Below are 14,616 nucleotides of genomic sequence, written 5' to 3' on the forward strand. Positions count from 1 at the left end.
TCCGCCCGTCTCGGCCTCCCAAAGTGCTGGGATTACAGGCTTGAGCCACCGCGCCCGGCCAAGCCCCATTCTAATTAATGCAATTAGAAAGTCTTCTAATCGTACAATAAAGCAAAGCGCAAATAGTTCTTATGCTTTCATCTTTAAAGGGCAACCAAATGATTTAGAATATATATATTTGAAACTATAACCTAGAAAAGTCATATGACTTGGAAGTAAAAAGCTAAAGTAAAACACAAAATCTGGAAACATAGCATTCTGATCACAGAGAGAGGAGAGGTATATGTCACCAGATATCAAAAGGATCTTTTTCCAGTTATATACAAAATTCAAGCTATTCTGGAATATGCAATTATTTAAGACAACCAAAAGTTTTTCTAAAAAACAAATTATGGTAGAAATGTGTTTATACATTCATACTAATTTCTTAGCACTTTAAATCCCTTAGGTGAAGGAAAATTCCTTAGGTTTTTATATTAAGGAACTGTGGCAGGCAGAATAATGCCTCCTCACCCTAAGAAGTCCATGTCCTAATCCTCAAAGTGAATATGTTGCCTTACAGGACAAAAGGGATTTTGCAGGTGTGATTAAGTTAAGGATTTTGAGACGGGGAGATTATCCCGGGCCCAAAGTAATCACAATAGTCCTTATAAGTAAAAGAGGGAAACGGGAAAGTCAGAGTCAGAGATGCTGGAAGTGGAGGTGAGCGTGGTGCGATAGTTAGCTTTAAGATGAAGGGGGGCCATGAGCCAGGGAATTCGGGCAGTGTCTAGAAGCTGGAAAAGCCAAAGGACAGATTCTCCCCTAGGGCCTACAAAGGAACACAGCTCTGTGGACACATTTTAGCACCGTAAGATCCATTTCCATCATCTAACCTCCAAAACTGTAAGAAAATTAATTTAAGTGGCTACATTTGTGGTAATTTGTTATAGCAACAATAGGAAACTAATACAGGGGCATTTTATTAGTCTTTTAGCACTTTGACTATCCTGTTAAAGTCAGAATTTCAGCATTTAAATAATTACATCATTTTTTTTTTTTTTTTTTTTTTTTTTTTTTTTTTGAGACAGTCTGTCACCCTGTCGTCCAGGCTGGAGTGTAGTGGCGCGATTTCGGCTCACTGCAAGCTCCACCTCCTGGGTTCATGCCATTCTCCTGCCTCAGCCTCCTGAGTAGCTGGCACTACAGGTGCCCACCACCACGCTGGGCTAACTTTTGTCTTTTTTTTTTTTTTTTTTTTTTTAGTAGAGATAGGGTTTCACCGTGTTAGCCAGGATGGTCTCGATCTCCTGACATCGTGATCCACCGGCCTTGGCCTCCCAAAGCGCTGGGATTACAGGCGTAAGCCACCGTGCCTGGCCAATTACATCTCATATTATCACGTTAGCTATAAAACTGTATGCACCCTTTTTATGGTTGCTAATAACAATGTTTTTGCTCAAATATACTTGCTGTTTACCTTTAAGTGAATAATGTATTCCAGAATTAAAATCCAGAGGCAAATACACACACAATAAGGAGCATCACTCTAGCAATGCAAGACACATTTAGTAGACATGACACATGCATTTCAACATGTGGCAAATTCTAAGCATCTACCTATCAAATCTCAAGAGATAAAGTCCAGCAGCCCAACCACACTGGCTGTCAAACAGGCTGAAATTTGATTCAGAAAATAGCATCTGATTCAGAAGACAAAAATGGTAACGTTAACAATGCTACTTTGATGTGACTTTTAGCAGAAAGCTGACCTTTTCAACAGTTGTTAAAAAGTAAGGTATGTCTGTAGGAGAGAGCTGAGCTTGACAAATGAAGAAAACAGGCCTATCCCCATAACAGAGAGAGAAATGGCTGACAATTTAGTCTCATCTTGTTCCACTATCATTTTAACAGTGAAAACTGCCACTTTGAAAGCTCGCTGCATGGCACCTGCTAGGCCTCGTTCTCATCTCGCAGTTCCCAGAATTCCTCTTGATTGCAGCATCCATACACTCTTCATTTTCCTTCGAGGTATTATTTGGACACTCATAAAGAATTTTTTTTTTGGCCGGGCGCGGTGGCTCAAGCCTGTAATCCCAGCACTTTGGGAGGCCGAGATGGGCAGATCACGAGGTCAGGAGATGGAGACCATCCTGGCTAACGCGGTGAAACCCCGTCTCTACTAAAAAATACAAAAAACTAGCTGGGTGAGGTGGCGGGCGCCTGTAGTCCCAGCTACTCGGGAGGCTGAGGCAGGAGAATGGCGTAAACCCGGGAGGCGGAGCTTGCAGTGAGCTGAGATCCGGCCACTGCCTGGGCGACAGAAAAAAAAAAAAAAAAAAAAAAGAATCCTTCCCCCCCCGAAAGACGGAGTCTCACTTTGTTGCCAGGCTGGAGTGCAGTGGTGCAATCTCGGCTCACTGCAACCTCCTCTTCCCGGGTTCAAGCAACTCTCCTGCCTCAGTCCCACGAGTAGCTAAGACTACAGGCGTGCACCACCTCACCAGCTAATTTTTATATTTTTAGTAGAGACGGGGTTTCACCATGTTGGCCACACTGGTCTCAAACTCCTGACTTCAAGTGATCCACCCACCTCTGCCTCCCAAAGTGCTGGGATTACAAGCATGAGCCACCACACCCAGCCCTCTTAAGGAATCCTAATTGCAACTTTTAAGGCTTGTAATTCCTCCAAATAACTAAAGCAATAGCACATACTCTAAAAAGAAAACTTTTCTTCCTTTGCCAATACATTGACAAATTTGGAAAAGATAAAATCCCAACATAATGTTCATTATTATTGTGACTATGACTCTCGAAACTTTATGCAGAAAACTGTACAGAGTAGTTCCTCATCTTTCCCAAAATGCTTAAGAAAAACAAGAATGTTTAATCCAGATGCTGTTTTCTAAATTGGCCAAAATATGTTATTCCTTGATTTGAAATGCAAGAAATTATTTCAGTTTAGCACTTACATCTTAAGAAAGTAAGCTTCAGAAATTCTCCTGTTTCATCTCCTCCTGTCATGCGTCAATATCATTTGGCCTTTGGCTTCAATTAGGACATGAGTTCATTTCTTCTTAGCGCTAACTAATGGTCATGTAGTAGACTGACTTTTCAAATAGTGTGTTTTGAATAAATTAGTTCATTACAGAACATTTTCTTTATTTTCAGCTGGCATCAATGTGGGCATCAAGGTATCCTTCTGCTAAGCAGTTTAATCTTAATTGGTAACATGGATTATATACCTATAGTAACTTGGAGATTTTACTGTATTTCTCTTTTGAGATGTTTTACATAATTTTTTTCTCCTTGATGTGCTACTAAACTGTCTGTAGAGAACTGTATACTTTAAGTCTAAACATCAAGTACAGTGTGGGTTGAAGGGATGATATCAAGAAAAGCAAACTCCAGCCTTTTTTTTTTTTTGAGACAAAGTCTCTCTGTGTCACCTAGGCTGGAGTATAGTGGTGCAATCTCGGCTCACTGCAACCTCCGCCTCCCGGATTCAAGTGAGTCTCCTGCCTTAGCCTCCAAGTAGCTGGGACTACAGGCGCATGCCACCATGCCTGGTTAATTTTTTTGTATTTTTAGTAGAGATGAGGTTTCACCATGTTGGCCAGGATGGTCTCAATCTCTTGACCTCATGATCCACCCACCTGGGCCTCCCAAAGTGTTGGGATCATAGGCATGAGCCACTGCCCCCAGCCAACTCCAGTCATTTTAAAGCTATTCGTAAGATCTTTCTCTCTTACATTTCTGTGATGAGACAGCTAATCACAACTAAGCGGGTTATAAAGACCTAAACCAGCCGGGCGCGGTGGCTCATGCCTGTAATCCCAGCACTTTGGGAGGCCAAGGTGGGCAGATCACAAGGTCAGGAGATGGAGACCATCCTGGTTAACACAGTGAAACCCCGTCTCTACTGAAAATACAAAAAATCAGCCGGGCATAGTGGCGGGTGCCTGTAGTCCCAGCTACTCGGGAGGCTGAGGCAGGAGAATGGTGTGAACCCAGAAGGTGGAGCTTGCAGTGAGCCGAGATCACACCACTGCACTGCAGCCTGGGCAACAGAGCAAGACTCCATCTCAAAAAAAAAAAAAAAGACCTAAACCAACATTGTAAGCAAAACAATGCTACAAAAAATGGAAGACATAGAGTTCCTACCCTCCAGAGAATTTCCCTGAGAGGAGTACTGCCTTTCAGTTTTCTCTTTTGTGGGGACAGAAAGAATAATGGTAAGAGGCTGAGTAATGGCTGCATCATGAGGGAACTCTAGACAAGCAACCCATGGATATGCAAGAGAAAGACTGTCTCCAGGGATCCATGAAAGAGACTGCCTGAAGATGAGTGGGATCTTGATGAGATGGAAAACATTCCAGGCAGAGGGAAAAGTGTGAGCAAAGACAGGGAGATTTGTGTATTCATTTCCGAGCGCTGCTGGAACAAAGTACCACAAACTGGGTGGCTTAAAACAGCAGAAATCTCTCACAGTTCTGAAGGCCAGAAGTCTGAAATCGAGTTGTGGGTGGGGCCAGACTTTCTCTGAAGGCTCTAAGAGAGGATTTTCCTTGGCTCTTCCTAGCTTCTGGTGGTTGCAGACAATTCTTGGCACTCTTTGGTTTGTAGACACATCACTCCAATCTCTGCCTCCACCATGACATGGTGTGTTCTTTATATGTCTCCCTGTTCACATGCGCCCCAGCTCTGTGTCTGTATCTATATCTCTTCCCCTTATAGGTATATAGCTCATACTGGATTAGGGCCCACCGACCCACTAGGACATCATCTTAACTACATCTACAATGACTCTATCTCCAAATAAGGTCACATTCATAGGTAGGCATTAGAACTTGAACATATCTTTTTGGAGGACACAATTCAACGCATAACATAAGGTCATGAGAAGTTCAATGTGGTCAGAAAGTAGAGTATATCTAGGGAAAGAGTGGAAGTAACACAGGAAGAAGGGGCTGGAGTGTAGAGGACCTTGATGAATAAGCAATCAGGGTGCACTGAATATATATATATATATATGTGGCATGTGCCACCACACCTGGCTAATTTTGTATTTTTAGTAGAGACAGGGTTTCTCCATGTTGGTCAGGCTAGTGTTGCACTCCTGATCTCAGGTGATCTGCCCATCTCTGCCTCCCAAAGTGCTGGGATTATAGGCGTGAGCCACTGCACGCGGCCATTAGGGTGCACAGAATATTTTTAAGTAAAGGAGTATTACTGGCCAGGTATGGTGGCTCACGCCTGTAATCCCAGCACTTTGGGAAGCCAAGGTGGGTGGATCCCTTGAGCTCAGGAGTTCGCGACCAGCCTGGGTGACATGGTAAAACTCTGTCTCTACTAAAAATACAAAAATTAGCTGGGCATGGTGGTATACGTCTGTGATCCCAGCTACTTGGGGGGCTGAGGTGGGAGGATTGCTTGCGCCTGGGAGGTAGAGGTTGCAGTAAGCTGAGATCACGCCACTGCACTCCAGCCTCGGCGACAGACTGAGACACCATCTCAATAAATAAATAAATAAATAAATAAATAAATAAATAAAATAAAAAGGAGTATTACTAATAAAGTTGTCCATTTGGGAAAATTGATTTGTCATTATTATTTAAAATTCATTATAGTAGAAAAAGAGAAAAGAATAGGAAAAGTCAGAGAACTACTTCAGGAACAGAGGGGGTTTGTGATGCATCAAATAGAATAGTCCATAGATCTGTAAAGAATGGGACATACAAGACAGCCTGGTTATAAGAGATGAAGTATGACTGAAGTTGGGGACTAGGAGAATAGTGTTAGAATTATTATCATCATTACATTAATCAAACTGCATTCTAACACCAATTCTCAGGCGTCAACTGGGTGTTCTACATTTCATTTCTGATACTACCTACTGAGAAATAAAAATGAAATCCTAAGCACTCCCAACCAACTGAATGGACCCCCTCTTGGTCAAGGGACTCAAGAGAAGCCTTAGAAACAGAGTTCTCAGCCATGGTGGGACAGGTCAGACATGCCTCATTATACCCCCTTCCTCCCTAACTGGCTTTCTTTCCTAAGAGTTAAACAGAAACCAGCCCTTTATTTATTTTATTTTTATTTTCTTTCGTTTATTTATTTATTTATTTATTTATTTTTTGAGATGGAGTCTCGCTGTGTTGCCCAGGCTGGAGTGCAGTGGAGTGATCTCAGCTCACTGCAACCTCCGCATCCCAGGTTCAAGGTATTCTCCTGCCTCAGCCTCCCGAGTAGCAGAGATTACAGGTGCCTGCTGCTACGCCCAGCTAACTTTTTGTATTTTTAATAGAGACAGGGTTTCACCATGTTAGCCAGGCTGGTCTCGAACTCCTGACCTTGTGATTCGCCTGCCTCAGCCTCCCAAAGTGCTGGGATTATAGGCTTGAGCCATCGTGCCCAGTTTATTTTATTTTGTTTTATTTATTTTATTTATTTTATTGAGACCGGGTCTCGCTCACTCTGTCACCCAGGCTGGAGTGCAATGTGCAAACACAGCCCCATTGCAGCCTTAACCTCCTGAGCCCAAGGAATCCTGTGGCCTCAGCCCCTCAAGTAGCTGGGACAACAAGCTAATGTTTGTATTTTCTGTAGAGAAGGGGTTTCTCCATGTTGCCCAGGCTGTTCTTGAACTGAGCTCAGGCAATCTGCCCCACCTCCCAAAGTGCTGGGATGACAAGCATGAGCCACTGTGCCTGGCCAAAATCAGCCCTTTCAAAACACTTGCTCCACTGCTGATTTACACAACAACTGACCAGCAATCCTTCCTGATAAGAGACCACTGACCAGGCCAGGAGTGGTGGCTCATGTCTGTAATCCCAGCACTTTGGGAGGCCAAGGCGGGTGGATCACGAGGTCAAGAGATCAAGACCATCCTGGCCAACATGGTGAAACCCCATCTCTACTAAAAATACAAAAATTAGCTGAGCGTGGTGGCTCATGCCTGTAGTCCCAGCTACTTCGGAGGCTGAGGCAGGAGAATCACTTGAACTCAGAAGGGGGAGGTTGCAGTGAGCTGAGTCATGCCACTGAACTCCAGCCTGGTGACACAGCAAGACTCCGTCTCAAAACAAAAAAAAAATTTAAAAGAGATTGCTGTCCATGGACTTGTTCTGGCCACTTTACAGAGGCTGTGCACAGGATGCCTCTATGTCCTCCATATCACTTTCTGACATCACAGCCTAATTTTAATTACAGTCTGACATTACAGCCTAATTTTAATACATTTAAATATTAAGTCACCACCTCAAAGTAAACATGTGACATATGTAACACACATATTGACTTACTAGCATGTGCCCCCCTCTTTATGAATATTCACAGCTCCTCCTGTAACCTGTTGATTGTATACATAGCCAATCCGTTCAGCATAAATTCCTGCCTCACCCTTTCCTCCCTCAAAGTGCCTGCTTTCAGTTTCTACCAGAGGCTACACTTCCCAGCCTACAGGCTGCAATCCTTCATAAAAAATAAAACTCTTGTTTCCAAATTTATGAATCTTAAGTGCAGAATCCACAGGTTAAGGACAAAGTCCTTCACAAAATTGCATCTTAGGTGTCCCCAAACCACCCAAACTTCTGCCCACCCAACTGTAAATTCGGGGCTTCCCACAACCTCCTCAGGTTCAATAATTTGCTAGAACAACCCAGAACCCACTGTTCTGGGTAAATAATACAACTGTTATTTAACATCACATTTCTATCATAAAGAATAGAATTCACGCCAGATGCAGTGGTTCATGCCTGGAATCTCAACGTTTTGGGAGGCCAAGGCAGAAAGATTGCTTGAGCCCAGGAGTTTGATACTAGCCTGGGAAACATAGCAAGTCCCATCTCTACAAAAAAATTTTTAAATTAGCTGGGTGTGGTGGTGCACACCTGTGGTCCTAAGCTACTCAGACAGAGGCTGAGGTGGGAGGATTACTTGAGCCCAAGAAGCCAAGGCTGCAGTGAGCCATGTTTGTGCCACTGTACTCCAGCCTGGATGACAGACCTGAATGACAATTTTCTTTGCCTCAAAAATACATATATATACAATTTAATAAAACAAAAAACAGCAGGGCGAGGTGATGTGCACCTGTAGTCCCAACTACTTGAGAGGCCTGAGGCAGGAGGACTGCTTGAGGCCAGGAGCTTGAGGCTACAGTGAGCTATGATTGCACCACTGCCCTCCAGCTTGGGTGGCAGAATGAGACCGTCTCAAAAAAAAAAAAGAAAAAGTCTGGGTACAGTGGCTCACATCTGTAATCCCAGCACTTTGAGAGGCCAAGGCGGGCAGATCACCTGAGGTCAGGAGTTCAAGACCAGCCTGGCAAGCATGGTGAAACCCCATCTTTACTAAAAAAACAACAACAACAACAACAACAACAACAACAAAATTAGACAGGCATAGTGGCGGGCACCTGTAATCCCAGCTACTTGGGAGGCTGAGGCAGAAGAATCCCTTGAACCCGGGAGGCAGACTTGCAGTGACCCAAGATAGTGCCATTACACTCCAGCCTGGGTGACAAGAGTGAGACTCGATAAAAAAGAAAGGAAGGAAGGAAGGAGGGAGGAAGGGAGGGAGGGAGGGAGGGAGGGAAGGAAGGAAGGAAGGAAGGAAGGAAGGGAGGGAGGGAGGGAGGGAACCGGGTACGGTGGCTCATGCCTGTAATCCCAGCACTTTGGAAGGCCGAGGCGGATGGATCATGAGGTCAGGAGATCAAGACCATCCTGGCCAACATGGTGAAACCCTGTCTCTACTAAGAATACAAATATTAGCCAGCCATGGTGGCACGCACCTGTAGTCCCAGCTACTTGGGAGGCTGAGGTAGGAGAATCACTTGAACCCGGGAGGTGGAGGTTGCAGTGAACCATGATCGTGCCACTGCATTCCAGCCTGGCGACAGAGACTCTGTCTCCAAAAAAAAAAATACAATTCAAGAACAACCAATGAAAAAGACACTTAGGGCAAGGTCTGAGGGTGGGGAGGAGGGAACGGGGAACAGAGCTTCCTGTGACTTCTCCTCATGGAATCTGGGTGCATCTCCTCATGGAATCTGGGTGCATCACCCTCCTTGTACATCAACGTGTTCACAAACTAGGAAGCTCCACTGAGCCTTGGAGTCTAGAGTATTTATTAGGTTTTCATTATGTAGGGCATGATTGATGAAATCATCGGCCGCTTGATTGAACCCAATCTCTAGACTCTCCTCCAAGGAGATCAGGGTTGCCGGGAGTAGGGTAGGTAAGTGAAATTGAAAGATTAAAAGTTTCAATCCTCTGAACCTATGCTTGGTCTTTCTGGTTTGACCAGCCAGTCCCTTGAAAATATCGAAGGACTCACAGTGTGTTAATTCATTCACATCAACTCCCGTATGGTTAAAAGGGGATCATAAAGAATAACAAAAAATTTCCATTTCTGTCCCTTAGGAAAGTCTAAGGGTTTTAGTTAGTTTGTTTTTAGAGACGGGGGTCTCACTCCATTACCCAGTCTGGAGGGCAGTGGTGCAATCATAGCTCACTGCATCCTCAAACTCCTGGACTCAAGCAATCCTCCTGCATCGGCCTCTCAAAGTGCTGGAATTACAGGCGTGAGTCGCTGCGCCCATTCTCCAAGGGTTTTTGAACCCATGTGCTGGCAACCAGAGACAAAGATCAGACATACAGGCAAAGCTCAGAGATGTTGCAGTTTGTGTTTCAAACCACAGCAATAAAGTGAATATCACAATGAAGTGAGTCACAAATTTTTTGGTTTCCCAGTGCTCATAAAAGTTATGTTTATACTATACTGTAGACTATTAAGTGTGCAATAGCATTATGTCTTAAAAGTGTATATATTTTAATTTGAAAATACTTTATTGCTAAAAAAAAAAAAAAAAAAAAAAAGTGCTAACGATCATCTGAGTCTGGTGGAGAGTCTTACCTTGATGTTGATGGCTGCTGACTGATCACAGTGGTGGTTGCTGAACACTGAGGTGCTATAGAAATTTCTTAAATAAAACAATGACATTGCTGTATCAATTGACTTTTCCTTTCACAAGAGATTTCCCTGTAGCATGAAATGCTTTTTGATAGCATTTACCCACAGTAGAATTTCTTTCAAAATTGGAATCAATCCTCAAACCCTGCCCCTGCTTTAACAACTAAGTTGTTGTAACATTTTAAATCCTTTGTTGTAATTTCCACTATGTTCACAGCATTTTCACAAGAAGTAGATTCCATCTCAAGAAATCTCTTTCTTTGCTTATCCATAAGAAGCAACTCCACATCTGTTAAAGTTTTATCATGAGATTGAGGCAATTCAGTTTCATCTTCAAGCTCCACTTCTAATTCTAGTTCCCTTGCTATTTCTACCACATCTGCAGTTCCTTCCTCCACTGAAGTCTTAAACTCCTCAAAGTCATCCATGAGGATTGGAATCAACTTCTTCCAAACTTATGTTAATGTTGATATTTTGACCTCCTCCCATGAATCATACATGTTCTTTTTCTTTTGTTTTTGTTTTTTTGAGATGGAGTTTCACTCTTGTCGCCCAGGCTGGAGTGCAACGGCGCAATCTCAGCTGACTGCAACCTCTGCCTCCTGGGTTCAAGTGATTCTCCTGCCTCAGCCTCCCAAGTAGCTGGGATTACAGGTGCCTACCACCACGCCTGGCTAATTTTTGTATTTTTAGTAGAGATGGGGTTTTACCATGTTGGCCAGGCTGGTCTCGAACTCCTGACCTCGGGCAATCCACCCGCCTTGGCCTCCCAAAGTGCTGGGATTACAGGCATGAGCCACCATGCCCAGCCTTGAATCATAAACGTTCTAATGGCATCTAGAATGGTGACTGATTCCTTTCCAGAAGGTTTTCAATTTTATTTGTCCAGATCCATGAGAGGAATCACTATCAATGGCAGCTAGAGCCTTATGAAATATATTTCATAAATAATAAGACTTGAAAGTCCAAATTGCTCCTTTATCCCTGGGCCGCAGAATGGATGTTGTGTTAGTAGGCATAAAAACAACAGTAATTTCCTTGTACATCTCCATCAGAGGTCTTGGGTGACCAGGTGGATTGTCAATGAGCAGTAATACTTTGAAAGGAATCTTTTTTCTGAGGAGTAGGTCTCAACAGTGGGCTGAAAGTATTTAGTAGGCCAGGTGAGGTGGCTCGTGTCTGCAATCCCAGCACTTTGGGAGGCCAAGACAGGAGGATCACTTGAGCCCATGAGTTTAAGACCAGTCTGTGCAACATGGCAAAACTCTGTCTCTACAAAAAATACAAAAATTAGCCAGGTGTAGTAGCACTTACCTGTGGTCCCAGCTACTAGGGAGGCTGTAGTGAGAGGATCACACAAGCCCAATGAGGTTGAGGCTGCAGTGAGCCACAATCGTGCCACTGCACTCCAGCCTGGGTGACAGAGTGAGACCCTGTCTCAAAAACCAAAAAAAAGTATTCAGTAAACCATGCTGTAAACAGATATGCTGTAATCCAAGCTTTATTTTTCCACCGATAGAGCACAGGCAGAGTAGATTTTGCATAATACTTTAGGATCCTAGGATTTTGGGAATGGTAAATAAGCACTGGTTTCAACTTAAAGTCACCAGTTGGGTTGGTCATGGTGGCTCTCACCTATAATCCCAGCACTTTGGAAAGCCAAGGTGAGTGGATCACTTGAGGTCAGAGTTCATTACCAGCCTGGCCAACATAGTGAAACCCTGTCTCTACTTAAAATACAAAAATTAGCCGGACATGGTGGCACGCACCTGTAGTACCAGGTACTCGGGAGGCATGAGAATCTCTTGAACCTGAGAGGCGGAGGCTACAATAAGCCAAGATCGCACCATTGCACTCCAGCCTTAGTGACAGAGCAAGAGTCTGTCTCAAAAAAAAAAAAAGAAAAAGAAAAAGAAAAAAGAAGACCTGTTGTTTAATGGAGCCACCTTCATCAATGATCCTAGCTAAAGCTTCTGGATAACTTGCTGCAGTTCCTACATCAGCACTTGCTACTTCACCTTGCCTTTTATGTCATGGAGATAGCTTCTTTCCTCATGAACCAACCTCTGCTAGCTTTTAACTACTCTTCTGTGGCTTCCTCACCTCTGTGGTTTGGAACACAAACTGCAACATCTCTGAGCTTTGCCTGTATGTCTAATCTTTGTCTCTGGTTGCCAGCACATGGGTTCAAAAACCCTTGGAGAATGGGCGCAGTGGCTCACGCCTGTAATTCCAGCACTTTGAGAGGCCAATGCAGGAGGATTGCTTGAGTCCAGGAGTTTGAGGTTGCAATGAGCTATGATTGCACCACTGCCCTCCAGACTGGGTAATGGAGTGAGACCCCCGTCTCTAAAAACAAACTAACTAAAACCCTTAGAATTCCCTAAGGGAAAGAAATGAAGACAGGGCCTTGCTCTGGATTAGGGATTGGTTGAAGGGCATGCTGCGGCTGATTTGATCTTCTATTAGGACCACTCAAAGTTTCTTCATGTCAGCAATAAGGCTGTTTAGCTTTCTTATCATCCATGGCTAACTTATCATTAGCGAGCTACTTGGCACAAGAGACCTAGTGTTTGGCCTATCTCAGCTTTCTCGGCTTTCGAAATGCCATCTTTACTAAATTTAATCATTTCTAGCTTTTGATTTAACATGAAAGACGTGCAACTCTATAATTGAACACTTAGAGGCCATTGTAACGTTATTAATTGATCTAATTTCAATATCATTGTGTCTCAGGGAATAGGGAGGCCTGAAGAGAGGGAGAGACACAGGAATGGCCATTCAGAAGAGCAGTCAGAATGCACAAATTTATCCATTAAGTTTATCATTTTATATAAGTGCAATTTGTGGTACCCCAAAATAATTACAATACTAACATCAAAGATCACTGAGCATCTCTGTTTCCACTTGAGGGTTGGGAAAAGAACAAAAATCACTAATCACAGATCACCTTAAAAGATATAATAATAATTTAAGAGTTTAAAATATTATGAGGATTACCAAATGTGACACAGAGACATGAAGTGACTAAGGCTGTTAGAAAAATGGCACCAATAGACTTGCTTGACGCAGGGCTGCCATAAACATTCAATTTGTAAAAAATACAACATCCAAGCTGGGCATGGTAGCTCATGCCTGTAATCACAACACTTTGGGAGGCTGCGGCAGGCAGATCACCCGAAGTCAGGAGTTCAAGACCAGCCTGGCCAACATGGTGAAACCCTGTGTCTACAAAAAAGAAAAAAAAAGAAATACAAAAATTAACCAGACCTGGTGGCAGGTGCCTGTAATCCCAGCTACTTGGGAGGCTAAGGTGGGAAAATCACTTGAACCCGGGAAGCGGAGGTTGCAATGAGCTGAGATCACGCCATTGCATTCCAGCCTGGGCAATAGAGCAAGACTCCATCTCAAAAAAAAAAAAAAAAAAAAATCTATGAAGGCAATCAAGGTGAAGTTCAATAAAATGAGATACGCCTGTATTCTTTGTTATATCACATACTTTTTTTTTTTTTTTTTTGAGACAGAGTCTCACTCTGTTACCCAGGCTGGAGTGCAGTGATGCAATCTCGGCTCACTTCTACCTCTGCCTCCCAGGTCTCCCAGGTTCAAGCGATTCTCCTGCCTCAGTCTCCTGAGCAGCTGGGATTACAGGTGCCTACCACCATGCCTGGCTAATTTATGTATTTTTAGTAGAGATGGGGTTTCACCATGTTGGCCAGGCTGGTCTCAAACTCCTAACCTCAGGTGATCCGCCTGCCTCAGCCTCCCAAAGTGCTGGGATTGCAGGCGTGAGCCACTGTGCCCAGCCTTTATTATATCACATACATTTTAATAAATGATACTTATTAAGGATTAAGGACTTGATATATAACAGGCACATTTAAATCTCATGCCAGTGTTATTTATCATCTCCATTTTACAGTTGAGGAGATTGAAATGCAGGGACTATATAATGAGCCCCAAGATCACAATATCAGTAATTGGTAGAGTAAGGATTCAAAGCCAGTTCAGTTTACTCAAGAGCCTGTGCTGGTAACAACTGATACTTCCTCCCTGTGTCCTCAAGCAAGTCACTTAACTTCACAGATTTTGGTTTTCCATGTAGTTAAGATAAAGAAGGTGGACTCCACGATTACTAATGTTCCTTTCAACTCTAGTGTTTCCCCTTTTCATTTAAATTGTTTCAAGGCCGGGCATGGTGGCTCACACCTGTAATCCTACTACTTTGGGAGGCCAAGGCAGGTGGAGCACTTGAAGTCAGGAGTTCCAGACCAGCATGGGCAACATGGTGAAACCCCGTCTCTACAAAAACACACAATTAGCTGGGCGTGGTGGTGGGCGCCTGTAGTTCCAGGTACTCCAGATGTTGAGGCACAAGAATTGCTTGAACCTGGGAGACGGAGGTTGGGGTAAGCTGAGATTGCCCCACTGCACTCCAGCCTGGGCAACAGATAGAGACTCTGTCTTAAATAATTAAATAAATAAATAGTTTCAAAACACCATTCTTTTTTTTTCTTTTTCTTTTCTGTTTTCTTTTCTTTTTTTTTTTTTTTTTTTTTTGAGACGGAGTCTCGCTCTGTCGCCCAGGCTGGAGTGCAGTGGCCGGATCTCAGCTCACTGCAAGCTCCGCCTCCCGGGTTCACGCTATTCTCCTACCTC

The 14,616-nt window shown here is 43.6% G+C and overlaps 1 long non-coding RNA gene across 2 annotated transcripts in view; it reads right to left on the bottom strand.

Moving 5' to 3' along the window:
- The window catches only part of LOC126932842 (uncharacterized), a 42,884-nt gene that overhangs the window by 17,918 nt on the left and 10,350 nt on the right, over window positions 1–14,616 (bottom strand). Inside the window, exon 2 of one of the 2 annotated variants that reach the window (XR_007718344.1) lies at window positions 9,901–9,967. The exons of the other annotated variant lie outside the window; for it this stretch is intronic. This is a non-coding gene — a long non-coding RNA (uncharacterized LOC126932842). The remainder of the gene's footprint in view (window positions 1–9,900; window positions 9,968–14,616) is intronic. 2 annotated transcript variants of the gene reach the window in all.

Source organism: Macaca thibetana, chromosome 1 (assembly GCF_024542745.1).
Source record: "Macaca thibetana thibetana isolate TM-01 chromosome 1, ASM2454274v1, whole genome shotgun sequence".
NCBI classification, from domain to species: domain Eukaryota; kingdom Metazoa; phylum Chordata; class Mammalia; order Primates; family Cercopithecidae; genus Macaca; species Macaca thibetana.